The following is a 17,124-nucleotide window of genomic DNA, read 5'->3' as shown; positions in this document are numbered from 1 at the left end:
TGGGATTAAGGCAATGTGGTAGACTTTAACTGATATTTACTGTGAAGTTTTGGATGCTTCCATAGCTTATTTGTACCTAAGTTTATGAGATTTGTTTCGTATTATGTTGATTATTTCTCAGACTTACTTTCGATGTTTGAGACTGTTATTACGGCTGTTTTGATATTTATTTGATGATGATATGATAGCATGATGAATTGGTAAAAGTTAGAATGATTTTTATGCTTATGTATATTATATTTTTCTTCTCTGAAGCAGAGGTATTGATATTTGTATTGTAAAAATGATACCCTTTGTGATTTTCAAATGTGCAGGAAGTAAAAATCGTAATTTGGTATCGATACCCTATCACGAGTATCAATACCAGGAAAATATTGATAACCTTGTCCTAGTATTGATACCTACATGATTGTATTGGAAATTTTGCCAAGTGATCCATATGCATGTTCTGTTACTACTATAAGTTTATTTAAAGTATGTTTGGCATGTTCTAATGATGATTTATAATTGTTTGACTAAAATATTATAAGATCACTGATAAAGAAGATGATTTCTTAATAATGTGACAATTTACTTGTTGTGTTGACATGAGACGATGGTGTGGCATCCTAATGTTCAGGCTTGGCAACCAGGCTGGGTATAGGGTGTTACATATGCCATGAAAGATTGTAGAAGTTGGACTATTACCCTTGTCCACTTCTATTTTGGTGTTGGTTCCTCACATAATAAACTGAATCGAGATTTGATGGACAATTCTCAAAAGAATGACCATCCCTATAGTAACCACATGAAAAAACATCGAATTGACTTGGTGGTTGGGCTACAATAGGATTAAAACTGTTAGTAGTAAATTGTTTCAACATTGAAGATACCTTAGCTAAAAGTGATGTAAGCGCGTCCGCTTCATGCACTCCGACTACTCGTCTTCCTGAAGTTGCTGGACCTGTCAGCCACTGGAAATTGTTACTGGCTATCCTTTCAATGATCTCATAAGCCTCATTATAAGACTTCGACAAAAGAACACCATTCACAGAAGCATCTACCACCAACCTTGTGTGTGCATTGAGACCGTTTTAAAATGTCTCCAACTGGATGCAATTGGAATCCCATGATGAGGACACTTACGAAGTAACTCTTTGAATCTTTCCCATGCCTCGTACAAGGAGTCATTATACAATTGTTGGAAAGTGGTGATCTCTTTTCACAACTTAGCATTTTTCCTAGGTGGGAAATACTTAACCAAAAACCGTTCAGCTAATTCTTGCCAAGTTGATATTAAACTAGGTGGCAATGAATTGAGACATGCTCATGCTCGATCTCACAGTGAGTATGGAAACAATTTCAACCTCAATGCATCTTCAATTACACTGGCTATCTTAAAGGAATCACTCACCCCTATGAACAATCGAAGGTGAAGATGTGGATCTTCCATGGGCATTTCGCTAAACTGGCCCAAGGTTTGAAGCATTTGAAACATTAAAGGGTTCAGTTCAATTTGGGGTGCCTCGATCTTTGATCTCCTAATTCCCAGATTTAACTCATTAAAGAGTGGCATAATATACTGTCTTATGGAATGATCCCTATTATCAGCAATAAGATTAGTACGTGTGCCAATTTGACCCCCTTATTAAACATAAACAATGAAAGTTAACATTAAAAACATAAATTAAAGTGAAAAATAAATTTTTTAAATTAATTAGAAAATTTCTTCTCAAAAGATTATATTAAATTAATTCCAAGTAAAGGTTGGAGGGGTCACAACGATCCTGCTTAGGTTCCAATCTCCTTAGGCAGAATTAATTAAATGTACTAATTTAAGAAAATTATTTCTAAATTTTTATTAAAAAGTAAAACTATGAAAAATTAAGGGTCTAATAATTTGAACAAGGTTTTAATTCGCTCAACTTCACCATCCCAATACTTGACACATTGACCATTAACTTTAAACGTACCTCTGTGGTTGTCTTACAATTCTACAGCTCCATATGGATAAACTTTGTAGATGGTATAAGGTCTTTTCCATCGAGATTTGAGCTTTCTCGGAAATAACCTTAGCGTCAAATTAAATAACATTACTTTCTGACCTTTTCTAAATTCACGAGGTTGTATATGAGTATCATGTCATCTCTTATATTTTTTGTTACACATCTTGGCATTCTCATATGAAAATAACCTCAACTCTTCCAACTCATCAAGTTGTAACATCCTTCTCTCACCGACTTGCATGTATTTTAAATGAGACGAAAGTTTATACAAACTTGTTTCGGAATGATTCGAGTCGTATGTGTGTGCCCGATCGTGAATTTGAGTAAAGCTAAGTTCGTTTCAACAGAATAGATGAAAGGCTCCAAACAAAGGTTTTAAAAAGAAGAAGGTTTAATAATGAATGGAAAGATCGGCTAAGGGCAGGGAATGAACCAACAATAGAGATTGTTGACTCGAATCTCAAAGTAGATCTTAGATGAATGTTGGTTTAGGAAAATCGGCAAAAAACCTTGACCCGCTATCAAATGTGATAGGAACCAAAGATATAATGAATGCCACACCAAAGGTGATAAGTTCGGTTTAGCAAAGGAAGGAATGACGCCACAAGATAACTTGATAAGTCAATTTAGTCCTGAAAAGAACAAGGAGAATTGGAAATCTCACAAGTTTCAATTTTAACATAAATTCAGCAAAAGTCCCTTACAATGAGCTGATTACAAGTATTTATAATGCTAAATAAGGCCTAGTTGAAAAGTCACAATTATTCAGCTTAAATGAGTTAATAATGAGCTAAAATTAACTTAATCATTAAGCTCAAACTCTTGAAATTCCAGGCCTAAGTAACAGCAACTTTAATATTCCAATTCAGCTGATTAAATGATCTTGAATGCTTAGGTTTCATTCTTGAGCAGCCAAAGAGTTTAGGAAGAGCTTTAAATTCTCCCTTGGACAACAAAATAGACACCATGGAGAAGAAGAATAGGCTATTGAATTTAAAGGATGTATAATGCTTTCCTTTAAATAATGTAATAGCTCCTTTGAATGATGTATAATGTTTTCCTTTAATTGATGTAACAACCCCTTGTATGTAACTGATTCCAACTGAATAGTCACAATTAACACTTTGTAACAGCCCTTATACTTAACTGATTCCAACTAAATAGTCACCTGCAAACATTTATTAACAAACACATTAAAACACACTTAAACACACTAAACTTAATAAGCAACTAAATAGTCACCTGCAAGCATTTATTAACAAACACATTAAAACACATTAAACATATTAAACACATTTAAACACATATTAGACTTAATAAGTTTAATTAATAAACTGTAAATAAACACATTTAACACATAACTTAATTTAATAAACTAAAAACACATGCAACAATAAATTATTCCAGCAACTAAATTAACTAAGATGAACTTAATTAACTAAGATGAGTAATTTATTCCAGCAACTCAATTAACTAAGATGAGTAATTTTTTCCAACAACTAAACACTTATTCCAGTAAATTAAAAATGTGTTGAAGTTAAGCTAAATGAGCTTGGGTTGAACTAGACGAGCTTGAAGAAGCTAAAATTGAGCTCATTAAGCTGAAATTAAGCTTCATTTTTCACTTGGGCCCCTCGAGCTTAGGGCAATTTTGAGGTCGTCGAGTTGTATCGAAACATGTCATGGTCGGGATCACATTAGAAGTACCTTTAGTTCAAGCTTAAGTGGTTCCTCAATTAACAACTTGGGTTGTGTAAATTCTCAAACTTCTAACTCTAGTAGTTCAAACCATAGTGGTTGAACATAACTCTTGGGATTGGCTTCCATTAAAGCCATACCGTTATTACCTTTTTCATCTTCTAAGGGTTAAAACCCTAAAGTGTTCTCCAACAAATCTTCTTCAAAATTGCTCTTTCATTCCATAGAAACTAAGGTTTCTAATTCCTCTATTATTGAACATTCCTCTCTCGGATCGAGAAATTTCATGGCCTTCAGAATGTTAAATGTTACCTTATTGTCTTAAACTCGCATGGTGAGTTCTCCTTTTTACACATCTATAACGTTCTTCTCGTGGCTAGGAAAGGTCTCCCTAGGATGATCAGAAAGTTCTTATCTACTTCAAATTCTAACACAATAAAGTCAGCAGGAAAAATAATCTTATCAACTCTTACCAAAACATCCTCGATCTTTCCCTCGAGATATGCTAACAAGCGATCCACAAGTTGAAGTGTCACAGTAGTGGGTCTTACTTCACTTATTCCCAACAGTTTGAAAATAGATTTGGGCATCAAGTTGATGCTTGCTCTAAGGTTCCAGGGTATCATAAAGCTTCCAGGGTCTTTCAAATTTGAAGGTTGCTTGTTCTGTAAGAATGCACTACACTCATTCATCACAGCAACAGTCTCATGCTCACTAAGTCATTTCTTCTTGGATAGAATATCCTTCATAAACTTCACATAGTTGGGAATTTGTTCTAAAGCCTCCACCAACGGGATGTTGATGTGAAGTTGCTTTAGAACATCCAAGAAGTTCCTGAATTGTACCTCTTGTTTCTGCTTATTCTACTGAAGTCTTTGAGGATATGGAACTCTAAGTTGATACGGACAACTATTCTGAGGAGGAAAATTTGCAAAAGAAGGTGTTAGCTTCTCAAATTTTACTAGTTTAGGGTTTATCTCATCAGATTTTTCAGAACTTGATTTCTTTGGTGTAAGAACTTCAACTGTTGATTGACTTTCCTCCTTCTCAGTAGGCTCATCTCAATCACAACCTCTTTGGGTTCTAAAATCTTACCACTTCGTAACACAATCAATTAGTGATGCTCTTTACCATAACTCATTGGATTTCCTGATCGCTCGGCAAGGCTCCTTATGGTGTACTACGAAGCTCGGTAACTAATTGACCCATTTGGTTCCCTAATTTTTCTAGTGTTGCTGTTTGACTTTGGATCAAGGCGTCATTTTTTTCCATGTATGCCTTCAACAAGTCATCCAAATTGTTTGATGACTCAACTTGAGGTGGTTTTTAGGAGCTTATTGGCTAAACCCTTGAGATCGACTGGGTCTATGCTGCATATGAGTGCTCGGTCCATTTCCTTTGTTACTCCAGGAAAAGTTCGGATGATTCTGCCATGATGGATTCTAGAAGTTGGATTGTGGTCCTTGTCCACTTCTATTTTGATATTGATTCTTTACATAATATATAGACTCATGGTTCAAAGGGAAATTCTTGAAAGAATGACCATCCCCATAGTATATGTAAGAAACAACATCATACTGACTTGGTGATTGAGCTGCAAAATGATTCAAACCATTAGTCGTAAACTATTTTTACATTGAGGAAGTAGAAGATACCTAAGCAGAGAGTGAAGTCAGTACGTCCACTTCATGAACTCTAGCTAGTTGTTTTTCAAAAATTGCTTGATTTGTTGGCCATTGGTAATTATTGCTAGTGATCCTTTCGATAATCCCATAAGCCTCATTATAAGATTTAGACAAAACCACACCATCCGCAGAAGCATCAACCATTAATCTTATGTATGCGTTGAGACCGTAATAAAATGTCTCTAACTAGATACAATAAGGAATCCCATTATGAGGACACTTACAAAGAAATTCCTTGAATCTTTCGCATACCTTGTATAAGGACTCGTCTTCCAATTGTTGGAAAGTAGTTATCTCATTTTGCAACTTTACGTTCTTGCTCGGTGGAAAATATTTTTCCAAAAACCATTTTGTTAATTCATGCCATGTAGATATTGAACTTGGTGGCAAAGAATTCAACCATGCTCGTGCTCGATCTTGCAATGAGTACAGAAACAACTTCAACCTTAATGCATCTTCAATCACACCAGCTATCTTAAACGAATCACTCACCTCCATGAATAATCAAAGGTGAAAATGTGGATCTTCCATGGGCATACCATTGAATTGGCCCACTGTTTGGAGTATTTGAAAATTTACTGGTTATTGTGTTAAAGTGTTAGAATGGTGAAAAGCTTTAGATTGAACCAGATAGTTTAAGTGGTATGCCTAATATTATTCCGGCTATGTCAGCACAGAGATATATAAGAAAAGGCTGTGATGCGTACCTTGCATATGTATTTGATTCTAGAGTTTTTGAGTTGAAGTTACAATCAGTTCAAGTGGTTTGTGAGTATCCAGATGTGTTTCTAGAAGAGTTACCTAGGTTATCGCCGATCAGAGAGGTTGAGTTTGCTATTGATTTAGTACCGGAAACATCTCCGATATCGATAGCTCCTTACAGAATGGCTCCTACTAAGTTGAAAGAGTTGAAAGTGCAGTTACAAGAGTTGACAGAAAGAGGTTTTGCTTGACCCAAATTTTCACCTTAGGGTGCACCTGTTCTGTTCATTAATAAAAAGGACGGATCTATGAGATTATGTATTGATTACCACCAAATCAATAAAGTTACGATCAAGAATAAGTATCCATTGCTGCAAATTGATGATCTGTTTGATCAGTTGAAAGGTGCAATAGTATTTTCGAAGATTGATCTTTGTTCTGGTTATTATCAGCCGCGAGTTAAAGATTTTGATGTACCAAAAACCACATTCAAGACCAGGTACAGACATTATGAATTTCTTGTGATGCCGTTTGGTTTTAACTAATACACCTACAGTATTTATGGTTTTGATGAAAAAAATTTTTAGGCAATATTTGGACTGATTTGTTGTGGTATTCATCGATGATATTTTAATATATTCACAGGATGAGTCTGAGCATGTTGAGCATTTGAAAATTATTTTGCAAACTCTACACAAAAATCAATTATTCTCCAAGTTTAGCAAATGTGAATTTTGGCTTTGAGAAGTCAGATTTCTAGGACATGTTGTATCAGTCGAGGGCATCAGAGTTTATCCAAGCAAGATTTCAACTTTTGTTGATTGGAAACCTCTGAGAAATGTATCTGAGGTTAGAAGCTTTTTGGGATTAGCCGGGTATTACAAAAGGTTTGTTAAGGGATTTTCAATGACTGCTACACCGATGACGAGATTATTGCAAAAAGATGTGAAATTTGAGTGGTCTGGGAAATACTAGCAAAGTTTCAATCAGTTGAAAGCGTTATTGACCGAGGCACTGGTGTTAGCTCAACCTGAGTCGTGTAAAGAGTTCGTAATTTTCAATGACGCGTCTTTAAATGGTTTAGGTTGTGTTTTGATGTAGGAAAGCAAAGTGATAGCATATGCTTCTAGACAGTTGAAGCCACACAAAAAGTATTATTCGACACATAATTTAGAACTTGCAGCTATTGTGTTTGTGTTGAAGATTGGCTGACACCATTTGTACGGTAAAAAATGTCACATCTTTACAGATCATAAAAGTATGAAGTATTTAATGTCATAGAAAGATTTAAATATGAGACAGCTGGAACGACGAAAATGTGCAAGTGTAAACAATCGCAACAAGTAATAAAGTGACAAGTAAATGTCGAGTTATCGTACCCACAGGGACTGTGAAAAGAATTATTTATGAATGCTATTTAAAACACTTTGGTGAAGAAAAATACTTTGTTTGAAGAGGGTGATTAAAAACTAAGATTTTAAACTAAGTAAACTAAATAAATAAATCTCAAATGCACGATTTCAAAATACGCTTTTAATCAAGATGACATAATTGTGCTAGATTAATTACATTTCTTAACTTAGAATTATTAAACTCAAGTTTATATTGTTACGAATAAGTTCACGAAAACTCGATAATTTGCTTACTTATGAACATACTCACCTACCAAAATCCATTTATCTCTTGGCTATATCCCTATGTCAATTCAACCAATTAAACAATTCTTAATAGGCAAATATGTTATTGCACATACATACTTATTAAATCGAAATAATCTCTGGTACATATCCCTATGTCAATTCAAACAATTAACTCGATTTAAAAAGCACATAAAAGAATATGTGAGGTAACAAAGTATCCTTACCTTGAAACAGTTTAATCACAATAATCTTGCAAGTTATGCAAGGCAAATGTATCATCAGATACCGTTGCTAATCTAACCCTCAGCTACCTTACATGATTAAACATGCACTGATTAAGTACTGTTTCCATTAATTACAATTTCAATCCGTTTAAATAATTAATTCATTAGTTACCTAACAATTGTAATGCAAGAATAACTTAGTCATGATTTTTACTTAGTCAAGCATCTTACCGAGGCCTATAACAACATAAACACAATTTAAATAATTTTAACAAACGAAATGCAATCAACCTAACACGAATTAAATTGTAGCTAAATTGATTAAATTAATCATTCCAACAACATAAATATTCATAGATATGTTAAGCATAACAACAACAGAAATTAAAGAGATAGGGAACAAGAATCAAATCTGGTATTTTTCCGTGGCTTGACTAGTTGCTCCGTTCTTCCTTCTCCGTTGTCCTCATCGACCAAGGCTACTATGAACACTTAATTTCTACTCCAAATAGCTGATGAATGCCCCTTTCCCAAGAGGAGAAATCGACAAGAGAGCAAGGGAATTTTGGAATGGAAAAGAAGAGAGAAAGTGGAGAGAAGAGAGGAATGATGTGAATGCTTGAGGTGTGTTTCTAAAATGACCAGCCTAAGGGGGTTCTTATAGCTGACGAGGGCTGCTAAAAATAGCTAAAATTTTCAGCCAAAGAGCCCTCCCTTGGCCGGCCACACATGTGGCAAGGTTGATAGTTTTAAGTTTGCTAATTTAGGCTTGGGGAAAATCTATAAAGCCACCAATTGTGGAGGGGTTTGAATGCAACTTGAACAAGTCTTCAAGGGCCTCTTTGCAAGCTTAAATAATCAGCTAATAAGTTGATTTGGGTCAGTTCTTGGGACGGTTTTTGGGCTGTCCATTTCTTGGTCGGTTCAGTTCAACTGGACCACTTTTTCATAATTAATTAATAATAATTTATTAACCCAAATTAAATTGGATATAAATTAAAATTAATTATATTATGAATTAATACATATAATTTTGGACTGTCTTAGGCTAAAATTTAGTTCGCCTTGATACTTCAAATTGCTTCTCGGTTTTGCGCTTCTAGCAGTGTTTACCGAGCCATTTTTCGCCTTTTGTGCAAATCTGTCGAAAATAACCAAAATTCATCAAAATTAATTATAAAATTAACTAAAATTCAACATGTTCATATTTTAAGTGCACTTTAATTATTTTGTAAAAATTAATTATTTTTTCGACAAAAATTTTATTGAAACTGTATGATTTTAAGTTAAAAAGGGTATGTAAAAATGTCTAAATTTTTGTGTTTCCACACCCCCAAACATAATTCATTGCTCATCTCGAGTAATGCAAAAATTAAAAAGAATTACTCGAAAAACACCTTTAAAAAATTCCTTCAGAATAACATTCTTCCTAGAATTATGATTTTAATATACTTATGCTCAAAAACAAGAAATTTTATAGTTATGCTACTTAAATATACATATCGTTCAAATTAATCTCAACAACTATTATGATAGCACAATTAGACTAATTGCTTCCTTAACAAGACATTTTAACTCGTACCAATTTGATTTTATTCTTTTATTCAAGATTCAGCTGCAATCATTAAGTTTAACTTATGCCTTCATATGTTGAATATAACAATTTCTCTCCACTAATGCATGTAGCATAGAAAACATGAATCAATAAGTCTTTAAAAAAGGTTGTAACGTAGCTAGGCTAGAGGTAGGTAAAAGATAGATAAATTTAGGCTTTTAAACCCTAGATCAGCTTCAATAAGACCTTTGGAATAATTCCCTCAATAAACCAACTTACTTTGCTTTAAAATGCTCCTTTATACATCTATTTTCTTTCAAGTACATGTGCTCTTTTTGTTTTTTTTTGAGCATTTTACTGTATGTACTACGATTTTTAGAACATTTGATACTTCTTTCAACTCCCCCAAACTTATTTTCAAAGAATATTCTGAATAGTACTGAGTCTAGTATTTGGGACAATTTAAAGATAATTAAGAGAGAACTGATGGCTAAATATTGCAAGGGTTCAAATAAAATTAGGCCATATAGTCTCTGTTTGGTTTCAAAGGATAAAATTTCATCAAGGTTGGCTTGAAAGGCTCAAACGGTCCAAACAAGAGTTGCCTAAATCATTTTCAACATTCCATGCTTTCTAGGATTTCACCTCAAGAAAGTACTAAGTCAATTCTAGAGACTTAAACTTTCATGCATGCCTACCTTTCTTAAGGAGCTAAAAATTTTATGGTATGATTTGCATGCTTTATTAAAAATACATTTATATCATTATTCAGCTAACATAACAATTTATTGAAATAATAGAACTTTATTTATACTGAATTTTAGCATACTGAAAAAAATTTCAAATTATTGAACAAAATATATCCTAATCATAATTAAAAGAACTATTTATTCTGAGTGGAAATAATTTCAATTTTTTGGTCCCCCTACTTAAAATGAACAATGTCCTCATTGTTTAAAGTGAATAGATACTATACACCAGGTAGGATTCTAGAAAAGAGGAGTTGAGTCTATTTGACTACTTAAGTACCAAGCTCTTTCTAAATCCAATCCTAGACATGTATATATCTATTTCCACACTCTATACTTCGCGACTTGTTCAATTTTATTAATGATTTCCATCTCTTGTTTTATTATTAAAGAATTCCTAATTAAATTTATCCTAAAATAACCTATGAACATAAATAAACTAAAGTTGAGATCCCCCTTTATTTATTTACAGATCCTTCCGAATTTGACTCATCTTTTGCTCCATCATTATTGTGTTTGCATGAATCACTTCGCTCATTTTTTGATAATAGGCTCCATGGTTCAAATATGTAATCTGAAAACCCAAGCATAAAAATAAATGGGTCATTGTAAATTTTCGTAAGAGCACTTCTCATCGAGTCATCCCTTATTTTTGAGTATTTCTAGTAAGCTTGTTGTTGCCATTGCATATGTTGCATTATGTTCATTAACTTTGACACCTCATCTCGAAGATCTGGGTGAGGCGGTTGAGCTCTGAACATTGAAGTCTAGATATCAGGTTCAGGTTCTGGTTCCATTGGTTCCACCTTATCAGGGACTTCAGCTGATTGCACTGGCTCGATCTCTGTGATCTTCTTCTTCTTTTTTTTGGGATCCTCACTTTCTTCAACTCGCTGCTATAGAACAGAGTCTCCAGCTATTCGATAGAGATCCCAATCTATGATTGTGCCCTTGCTATAACCTGTCTTCTTTATGTTTGCAAGAATTTTAGCTTTCAAGCACAGAATTGTTATAGTAAAGGAAAGTAAGCTGGGCCAGAACGTGAACGTCTAACGACACAATTCTACATTTCTCTCAGGATGATTTTTCCCACATCAATGGTCTTCCTAGTTAAAATCGAGTATAATAAGACCATTCGCTCTAATAAGATTGTAGTCCCATGTAAGCTAGGCATAAGGCTAAATTGGATGAAGTAGAACCATACCTTTGTGAGTGCTGTCAAATATTCTTCTTTGACAAGTGTGGATTCCTTGCTTTGACATAATCCACTTAGAACTTGGATCTGTAAGTTCCTCGAGAATTTCATGCAAATTTTTAGACTCTATATTGCTCATCAAGGAGGAACATTCGTCATTTTTTAAATCAGGCAATTCAAAGAACTCATTAATAGCGTTTGAAATTATTGGTATTTTGATTCCACGAACTGGAACTTCCATCAACTCGCTTGAGGTTAATTTAACATAGAATTCGTATACTAACTCCTCATCCACATTAGGTATCCTCTCACAAAACAACTCCCAATTGAGAGTTTCAGGAACCTGACGAATACGCGCCATAAAACCAATATAGTTGCTTTCTTTCAATGTGAAACCTTTCTCTGGATGCATCTATTGATTCTTGAAGATACTCTTGTTTCTTGCTTTGGCTTATTCACAGTGGAACTTGTTTTGTGATTCATCAATTTGGGCAGATGCAAGAGTTCTCTTGCGAGGCATGATTAACCTGATCATAAGATGGTAACAATTATTTTCTCAAAAATTTAATTAATATAAAATATTAATAATTTAATAAATTGAAAAATTAGATAATTAAATTAAAATTTAGGAGCAACCAAATTTTTAATATTTAGAAAAAGAGCAACCAAATTTTTAAAAATAATTCAATAAAGTTTCTAGAGTTAATGAAAATTCAAAAATGAGTTGCAACAATAAACTTAGATCAAAATTGGCCCTTTTATTTGAAAAACTAAAAATTTATTTTGTCATTTAGGGAATAATTTATTGGGAAATTATGTTAAAATCAATTCCCAAGAAAGATTAGAGAGGTTACAAGCGGTCCTGCTTAAGTTCCAATCTCCTAGACATAATTTATTTAAACATGCTAATCCCGAAAATATACCCTAATCATTTATTCAAACAGAAGAACAAGAAAAATTAAATATATGATAAAATGAACGAGATTTGATTCTGTTCAATTTTATCTCCCCAATAATGTTTCAAGCGTTGAGCATTAACTCAAAAATTACCTCCCTTACCTTGAAGTTCAACAACTCCGTATGGATAGACTCGACGAATCATAAATGGACTAGACCAACGTGATTTTAACTTACCTGGAAAGAACCTTAATCTGGAATTGAATAACAAGACTTGCTGACTTGCTTCAAATTCTCGAACTCGAATGTGCTTGTCATGCCATTTCTTGAGTCTCTCCTTAAGTAATTTGGCACTCTCATATGGAGACATTTGGAATTCTTCTAATTCATTAAGTTGAAGCATTTGTTTCTCTTTGGCACTTTTATGATCCAACTTGAGTCGTTGGAGAGTCCAGTAAGCTTTGTGTTCTAACTCGAATGTCGCCTGGTAGCGTTGCCTGGTAGCAGCAGCAACAGCAAGCAATTTTCTCCAAGATTCAGATGCCTTCTATTCTTGATTTTACGTTCTTGTGTCTACCTTATTCTTTAGAATTTTATGGCAGTTTAAAGGGTGTTGCATTGTGAGTGTGCTTGGTTCTCAAAGTTTTTTTGTTTCTCTTTCAGTGTCGTTCAGGGTGATTGGACTGACGTGATTGATTCTGACGTTGTTCCCATCAAAGTTGTTGACATCCCTGCAGGGATTAATCCATTGGTTCTGGCAGTGATTTCTGTCTGATCTACTCTTTTGTTCTTTTTTTGGTCTTTTTTATTATTATTTTTAATTTTTGAATGATCTTGGATTATGTACATGGAATTTTGATGTGTTTACTGGAATTGTGGGACCCACGGGGGTTTATGATTCCTATTGGTCATTTTCTTACTTCTTTACGTACTATTGGTGTCTGTTTCTGCATGAAAAAGGTGTTATCAAATTCTATACATCTTTTTGCTTTGTCACATGCATGCAGGGGTTTGGGGATCGTTTCTTGAATTTTGGTAAGGCTGGGCGCTGATTTGTGTTCTTTTGGTTGTTTTTTTTATCTTTTTCTTCTTTTCCTTGTTTCCTATTCTCTTCCTTGTGATTAATCTCCAAGATTTCTTGTTTTTTTATTTTCCTGATCTTATCTGCTTACTTAGGTTTTATTGCTGTTCTTGATTCTATTTTGCGTTGTTTTGATTATGCCGTGTGCTTGGCGACCTCTATTTTTTTCCTTGATTCTAGTTTTCTAGATGTTTGCATTTTCTTTGGATTGATGGTTCTAGGGGTGTAGGTTTCTTTTGGTTTATATTGCTGCTTTCACTTTTTCGTGGGCTATTTTTCTTGACAGTTTTCCTTTTCGGCCGTGCCTATGGAGGAAAGGCCAAAAAGTGATATGCCACCATCAACGGACAAGTTAAATGAACTCCTGGAGAGGCTAAAATTTTTAGAAGAAGAGTATGTTTAGGTTATCAAAAAAAATGAAGACAAAAGTGCCCAATGATCTGAAATTTGGGCGATCGGCAAAATTATGGCATCAGATAGCCCAAACAAGGAGGCGATGTATAGGGTGTTCAAGCCACTGTGGTATACAAAAGAAGAGGTGGATTTTGTGGCACTAAAAGAGGGGGTTGTGATCGTTAAATTTTGGATGCCTAGAGGACCGGAGCCGAATCCTTAACCTTACACCCTGGTTATTCGATAGTTGCTTATTTTCGATGTTTTCATTCGAGAAAAGAAAAGGCATAAAATCTTATGAATTCTGGCTGTCTTCCTTTTGGCTTAGAGTCTATAATTTCCCAATAGAGCTCATGGCACGTCAAACGGCTATGGATGTAAGGAATGCTTTAGGTGAGCTGATTGCTATTGATTGGAAGGATCGTTTTGGAGGATGGACAGAGTTCATGAGGCTTAAAGTAAAAATTGATGTGTTGAAACCCTTGAGGAGGGTGGTGAAACTTGTCGATAAAAGGGGGTGGAAACAATAGGGTTAATAAAGTATGAACCGCTGCCGGACTTTTGTTATGTGTGTGGTCTGATAGGACATTCAATTAAAACTTGTAAAAATAAAGTGGAAGGGGTAGGGTTGAACAAACAAAATCTCCAGTACGGAAGCTGGTTGAGAGCACCAACCGTTCACCCGAACTAAGAAAGGGGATTGAAAAGGAATAGAGTGGAATTAATTAAGCATAAGACTCAAATGAATGATGATAAGGAAGAGAGTCAAACTAATTCAAGGGATGAAAATGGGCAGCCTGAATATAAAGGGAAGGAAAAGAGCTGCGAAGAAGAGTCTTTGTCCATCTCTCCTATGGATGAAGGAATCAAAAGACTATAAGGGATGGAATGGGAAGGTTCAAGAGCAAGAGGAAGAGACAAAGGGGTTAAAATGGCAAAAATTTGGAAGAGAGCCCAGCTAGAATCGTTAAGAGAAGAATTTTTGAGAATGTTTCATCTGTTAAGGTGGTGGCTGGCGGTCAGCCCTGCCAAGAGCCATGAAAATCTTTAGCTGGAACTGCCGTGGGGTTGGTAATCCTGCGACAGTTCGTGAGTTAAAGCAACTCCTCGTTGCTAATAGCCTTGATGTCATTTTTCTTTGTGAAACAAAAATTCATTCTAATAGCTTCTCTCATATTCATTCTATATACAGGATGGAAGGATGCTTGGCGGTCAATTCAGAGGGTAAGAGCGGTGGTCTAGCTTTGTTGTAGAGGGAATGAGTGAAGGTTGAAGTGCACAATTATTCCAATTACCACATTGACTCCCAAATTACTTTGGATGAGAGTGTTGTTGTAACACCTCTTACCCAAGACTTTTGCCGGAGTCGAGCTCGAGGCATTACTTTATTTAACTTATTAGTTCGGGGCATAAAAGTTTGCTTTTAAATTTTATCTCACTATCTATGATAAAGTTGTCCACTCACGCAGCAATCACTAAATCATTTATAACTCGAGCTACGGAACTCAAAATAAAAATCCATAATTTTTTCCTAAAACTAGACTCATATATATTCTTACCATAAATGTTTCAGAATTTTTGGTTCATCCAATTAGTACAGTTTATTAGTTAAAGTCTCCCCTGTTTCACCACTCGACTGTCCAGACCTCTTGTCACTAAAAATAAGTTTTCTCATTGTAGGATTTTCATATGGTGTTATCACTTGTTTCTACAGAAAATAGACTAAATAAAGATTCAGAAATATAAATTAAAACTCATAAATATTTTTCTACAATTTTTAGTGATTTTCTAAACTCATAACAAGGGACTCCAAAATGGTTCTGACCTTGTCTCACCAAAATTCACATATCTCAAAATAAAAAATTCCTTTTGCTAAACCGTTATTTTTCCATGAAAATAGACTCAACAAGATTTCATTCTATATATCATATAGCCTATAATTAATTTTCTACTATCCTAAGTGATTTTTCAAAATCCTGTCACTGCTGCTGTCTGAAATCTATTTCTTTGCAAATTATTACTCTTTCATGATTTCTATGCATAAGTTATCACATAGACATGTAGAACAACAAACACCTTCATACTTAACCATTTTGAAAACCATTAATATTTAGATATTTACACATCATTCTTTAGCAAAATCATAATACAACATTCAAAATAAGTAAGTCCCTATTCATGCCATAGTTCAAGCATAGTTCATCATAAAATACCGAGTCGTTGTGGTTGATAGTGTAGACGATCTCCGACATCTTTAGCATCCACGAATTTGATTAATAATGCTATATAAAAAGAAAATTAAAAAAGTAAGCATAATGCTTAGTAAGTTTACAAGTAAATAAATAGCATCATTTAACACAATTAATAATACTCAAGTGACAATATCTTTAATTTCCTCTTTACTTACTTCCTTACTCGTTCTCCTGCTTGTTTACTTAGATAACTCATAATTATGACTTACTTTTCTCTTGCTGAAACGTTGATTTTCAATGGTAACATAATATACTCTTAACTCTTATAACTCACTTGAACTTTCCATTTATGCTTTTAACTGAACTTTCATGAACATAAGTTAGTTACTAGCCCGTTGAGCCACATTGGAACAATAAGGATACTTGGGTCTCTTTCTGATAATAACATGCCAAAGCCATGTCCCAGACATGGTCTTATATGGGATGTTTCATGTACTGCCAATGTCATATCTCAAATATGGTCTTACATGGGAGTTCTCATATCGGTTCTCATGCCATGTCCCAGACATGGTCTTATATGGGATGTTTCATGTACTGCGAATGTCATATCTCAAATATGGTCTTACATGGGAGTTCTCATATCGGTTCCCATGCCATGTCCCAGACATGGACTTATGGGGGACCTCTCATCTCGGTGCCAACGCCATGTCCCAGACATGGTCTTACATGGGACCTCTCGTCTCAGTGCCAACACCATGTCCCAGACATGGTCTTACATGGGACCTGTCATGATCTCAAGGATGCCAATGCATTGTCCCAGACATGGTCTTACATGGGATCTCTTTGCCCAACTGTCATGACATTTGTATCCAATACCTTCCTTATGTTTCAACGGGACTTTTTAATATCAATTCTCTATCGTCTCATACTTGAGTCAACATCAAATAAATTCATAAAATAAATACATAATTTCTGGAAAATAGCAGCATTATTAATAATTATTAAAATATTATATTTATTTACTATAAACTTACCTCGGTACCAAATATAGCCAAATCTACCACTTAGTCTACAATCTTATTCTTTCCTCGATCTAACCTCGAATTCCGTTCTTCCTGATCTATAATA

At 34.5% G+C, this 17,124-nt stretch overlaps 2 non-coding genes across 2 annotated transcripts; both read left to right on the top strand.

The window, feature by feature from the left end:
- Positions 1 to 1,103: 1,103 nt before the first annotated feature.
- Positions 1,104 to 1,210, top strand: LOC121224810 (small nucleolar RNA R71). Its single transcript, XR_005922554.1, has one exon. It is a non-coding gene; the product is annotated as a small nucleolar RNA R71 (small nucleolar RNA).
- Positions 1,211 to 5,570: 4,360 nt separating this feature from the next.
- On the top strand, positions 5,571 to 5,676 carry LOC121224792 (small nucleolar RNA R71). Its single transcript, XR_005922537.1, has one exon. It is a non-coding gene; the product is annotated as a small nucleolar RNA R71 (small nucleolar RNA).
- The last annotated feature ends 11,448 nt before the right edge of the window (positions 5,677 to 17,124 follow it).

Source organism: Gossypium hirsutum, chromosome D12 (genome assembly GCF_007990345.1).
Source record: "Gossypium hirsutum isolate 1008001.06 chromosome D12, Gossypium_hirsutum_v2.1, whole genome shotgun sequence".
Classification (NCBI taxonomy): Eukaryota; Viridiplantae; Streptophyta; class Magnoliopsida; order Malvales; family Malvaceae; genus Gossypium; species Gossypium hirsutum.
This window is presented reverse-complemented; position numbering and strand designations above follow the sequence as displayed.